General features: G+C 39.0%; 1 non-coding gene across 1 annotated transcript; it reads right to left on the minus strand.

The window, feature by feature from the left end:
* Window positions 1–1,256: 1,256 nt before the first annotated feature.
* Window positions 1,257–1,363, minus strand: LOC143857466 (small nucleolar RNA R71). Its single transcript, XR_013238663.1, has one exon. It is a non-coding gene; the product is annotated as a small nucleolar RNA R71 (small nucleolar RNA).
* Between the last annotated feature and the right edge of the window lie 3,719 nt (window positions 1,364–5,082).

Consider the following 5,082-nt stretch of genomic DNA (forward strand, 5'->3'; position numbering starts at 1 on the left):
GGAAAATCCCAATCATTCATGCCATTGGCTTTCCCCTTTCGTATGAAGGATTGTTGATTAACAAATATAAAGTTCTATATAATCAATGTAAATTGGAGAGTGGATTTGATTAATTACTTATAAGGAATGACATCCCTTTGATCTTATTCCTTATTGACTAGTTAATCGAATTTTCAACCCAATTCAAGAGTTGTTTTAATTAATCAATCTAATCCAAACCCATGGTGGATTCTAACCCTAAGTAATCTTTTATATTGAATTAAGGTTTTTACACTATTCCAAATTACTTTTGCAATTTTCCAATTAACTTAGGACCTTAGAATTTTGGTTTTCTAATTAAATTAGATAAGTAGTTAAAAGAGATCATTGGAACCTTGGTACACTTTGCCTAAATTAGGATTTTAAATAAAAAAGATCTTAGTTAAATTTGATTCTTAGATTGATTAGAATATACGCTTATATATAGTGTTGGCTCCGAGGTAAAGCCACGGAAATCCTGAGTCCATTCCAGGCAACATTATATCATAGCTAGTATTCTAATTGGTACAAGAATAGGATTGACAACTAGATATCTCTTCCCTGAGTTCGACCCGTATTTACACGATCCGTGCACTTACGGTTATTTAATTTCTCTAACAAGTTTTTGGCGCCGTTGCCGGGGAAGAGAGTTGCATTAGAATCTTAATTATTCGAAGTGTTAGATTAGCAGTTATTTTTAGTTTAGTTATAATTTTGGTTTCTTGCCTATCCATCTCTCTTAGTTGGTTTTCTTGTGTTTATGAGTGCAGGTTGGGTGCGGAACTCGGCCAATCGACTAGAAAGAGCAAACCGGTTAGAGACGGCGGAAGACATCGCACCAAATCCAAATCAAGTAGTCTGGGCGGAAGAACAAGAGCCGCCCAAGTTTGCGCGATCTCTTCTATCCGGCCCGAACTGCGCAACCTTCTTGCATTAGATTGCCGATTGCACATGGTAATAATTTTGAGCTAAAATCGCAATTTATCTCTTTGCTTCCTCATTTTCATGGCCTCCCTTCGGAGGATGCTTATTTATTTTTGCGAGAGTTTGAAGATGTATGTGCTTTGATTAAGTTGCAACAACTTACCGATGATGCGGTAAAGTTGCGGTTTATTACGTTTTCACTCAAGGATGGAGCCAAAAAGTGGCTCTATGGCTTACCAACGAACTCCATCACCACTTGAGAGGAGTTCGTCGTCGCTTTCTTAAAAATGTTTTTTCCATTACATAAAACTAATAAGCTTAGGAACGATATTTTACAATTCAAACAAAATCCATTAGAGTCATTTTCTAAGTTTATGGAGAGGTTCAAAGACCTACTCCAAGAGTGTCCTCACCATGGAATTGATTTGTGGCACTTATGCCAAATTGTTTATGAGGGCATAGATTACCAAACAAAGCAACTTATTGAATCCATGTGTCCTAATGGTTTTACATCTTTCACGGATGAGGCCGCGGCATGGAACTTCTTACTTGATTTGGCGGAAAAAACAAGAGAGTGGGAATCCACTCAAGACGGTGAGAGAGCCACTTCAAGTAAGGGATTTCTAATAGAGGGTGCCATGGCAAAAGAGGCCCATCTTGATAGCTTAATCAAAAGGCTAGAAGCAATAGTTGTTAAAGGACCTTCACAAGTCAATCAAATTGCACATAGTGTTTCCATGTGTAATTGGTGTCAAGCCACGGACCATGTTATGGAAGAGTGCCCAACTCTTGCTAAATTTGGTAATTCTAATGAGAATGTGAGTGCTAGAATAAGGTAATTCTAATAATCCTTATTGTAGCACTTATAATCCGGGATGGAGAAATCATCCCAACTTTTCATGGAGTCAAAGTGGGCCATCTAATTTCCAAGGCCAAGGCCAATTCGGCCAACCTAAGCCCACCTTCCCTCCCACTTTTGTTCGGCCATCCCCTTCCCCTCCTACTTTTCAAAACCCCATGATTAATAATGTTTCAAATCAGGAACCGCCGGGTTTTCAAAAACAAGGAGAGTCGGCACGCATAGCTTCCTTAGAAAAAAGCATAGAACTTCTCATTAGCACTTTCATGACAAGCCAATACAACATGGAGAAGCAAATCTCCAAACTTGCCATGGCGTTGCATGAGAGGGAAAAGGGGAAGATGCCAAGTCAACCCGTTCCTAATCCAAGGAACGTGAATATGAATGTGAATCAACAGGTACCGCCAAATCAGTTGAATGCCATTCAACCAATTTTGCCGCCGCAAGAGCCCTCCAACGAATGTAATGCCGTATATGCTTTAAGGAGTGGTAGAGATTACCACAAGGAGGAGGTCAGATCTGAACCTTCTATAGATATACAAGATACATCGAAAGAGGTAATAAAAGACTCCCCTCCAACAGGCTCGATTGCAGAACCCAACCACGTAAGTGAAGAGCAGGCTGTTTCTTCACCTGAAAATGAGTATGTGCCTAAAGCTCCTTTTCCAAGGAGACTTGCTAATAATAAGAAGGTGGATGCCATGGATAAAATTTTAAATGTGTTTAAACAAGTGCAAATTAACATTCCTTTATTTGATGCGATTTCTCAGGTTCCTACTTATGCCAAAGTGTTGAAAGATTTGTGCACACAAAAGCGCACAACTAATGTGCCCAAGAAAGCTTTCTTGGCCGCAAATATAAGTTCCATCTTGTCTCAACAAATAGTGGCTAAGTATAAGGATCCAGGATGTCCTACTATTTCTTGCACTATTGGTAACACAAATATTGAACATGCTATTTTGGATTTGGGTGCAAGTGTAAATCTCTTGCCTTTTTATGTATTTAAGCAACTAGGATTAGGAGACCTCAAACCAACCACCATCACTCTTCAATTGGCAGATAGATCAATTAAAACACCCAAAGGTATGGTTGAGGATGTGTTAGTTAAAGTAGGTGATTTTTTATTTCCCGTAGATTTTGTTGTGTTAGATACCGAGCCTGTTGCTAATATCAAGGATCAAATTCCTATCATCCTTGGTAGGCCGTTCCTTGCCACTGGCAATGCCCTAATTAATTGTAGAAATGGATTAATGAAATTGTCTTTTGGTAACACATCGGTTGATTTTAATGTCTTTAGATTGGGTAAGCAACCAAATTTTCATAAAGAAATCATTATGTTGCATTCCTTTCCTGACGATATTGTTTCTAATTTTGAAATTGATTTTGATGCAGGATTCCAAGAATGCTTGGACGAACTAGGAAATGATGGAGATAATTTCTTTTCCAAAGCTTTTGCCATCCAAAACGTGGAAACTGTTGGACCACTCGCAACATCTCTTCCAAAGACATCAATCGAAGAAGCGCCACAGTTGGAGTTGAAGCCTTTTCCTTCTCATTTACGTTATGCATTTTTGGGTAATAATTGTACTTTGCCAGTAATAATTGCTGCGGACCTAACCTCCCCTCAAGAGGAGGAACTCATTAAATTGCTAAAAGATAACAAGGAAGCCATAGGTTGGGCAATGGCCGACATCAAAGAAATTAGCCCTTCGATTGTGCAACATCACATCCATATCATTGAGGATGCCAAACCTTCAAGAGAACATCAAAGAAGGGCTAATCCTGTGATGAAGGAAGCCATCCAAAAAGAGATTTTAAAATGATAACGGGATCATATATCCCATCTCAGATAGCCAATGGGTGAGTCCCGTCCAAGTAGTGCCTAAGAAGTCGGGAGTCACGGTTATACAATCCGCCACCAATGAGCTTATACCTACTCGCATTCAAATGGGTTGGCGGTTTTGTATTGACTAGCGAAAGCTTAATGCCACTACTTGGAAGGATCACTTTCCTTTGCCTTTTATTGATCAAATGTTAGAAAGGTTAGCGGGTCATGAGTATTATTGCTTTCTTGATGGCTATTCCGGTTATAACCAAATTCCCATACTCCTGAAGATCAAGAGAAAACGACATTCACATGCCCCTTTGGAACGTTTGCTTATAGACGCATGCCTTTTGGGTTATGCAATGCACCAGCAACTTTTCAAAGATGCATGATGAGTATCTTTTCTGACATGGTGGAGACCTTCTTAGAGGTTTTTATGGATGATTTTTCAATTCATGGCTCCACCTATACCGAATGTTTACATCACTTAAAATTGGTCTTAGAAAGGAGTAGAGAAAAGAACCTTGTCCTTAATTGGGAAAAATGTCATTTTATGGTAAAAGAGGGCATCGTTCTAGGACATGTGATTTCTAAAGAGGGAATTAAGGTTGATAAAGCCAAGGTGGATCTCATTGTCCATCTTCCATCGCGCAAAAGTGTGAAGGATATTCGATCATTTTTGGGCCATGCGGGCTTTTACCGGCGTTTTATACAAGATTTTTCTAAAATTGCTAGGCCTCTAACCAACTTGTTAGTAAAAGATCAAAAATTTGAGTTTTCCAAAAAATGCTTCGATTCTTTTGAGTGTTTGAAAAAGGAGCTAACTACGGCTCCCATCATTCAAGCACCTAATTGGACCGAACCGTTTGAAATTATGTGTGATGCTTCCGACTTTGCAATAGGAGTCGTATTGGGTCAAAGATTCAATAAATTACCGCATGTAATCTATTATGCAAGTAGGACTCTCAATGATGCACAACTCAACTACACCACTACCGAGAAAGAATTTCTAACGGTGTGTTTGCATTAGAGAAGTTTCGGTCTTACTTGATTGGATCGCATGTGATAATTTATACCGACCATTCGGCAATCAAGTATCTTGTTGGAAAGAAGGATGCTAAAGCTCGCCTCATTCGGTGGGTTTTACTTCTTCAAGAGTTTGATTTGGAGATTAGAGATAAAAAGGGTACGAAAAACTTGGTTGCCGATCACTTGTCTAGACTTCCTAATAAAAAGAATGACGAAGGTCCAATTAATGAAAACTTTCCTGATGAGCAATTGTTTGCTATTTTTAGTGAGCCATGGTATGCAGATATTGTGAATTACTTGTTTACAGGTGCTATACCGGATCATTGGTCCAACCAAGACAAATACCAGTTTCACTCACAGGTAAAGTATTTCTTTTGGGATGATCCCTATTTGTTCAAAATTTGTTCGGATCAGATTGTCCGACGAT

This window comes from Tasmannia lanceolata, unplaced genomic scaffold, assembly GCF_043159265.1.
Source record: "Tasmannia lanceolata isolate RefF3 unplaced genomic scaffold, GAP_Taslan_0.1 ptg000024l, whole genome shotgun sequence".
NCBI lineage: Eukaryota > Viridiplantae > Streptophyta > Magnoliopsida > Canellales > Winteraceae > Tasmannia > Tasmannia lanceolata.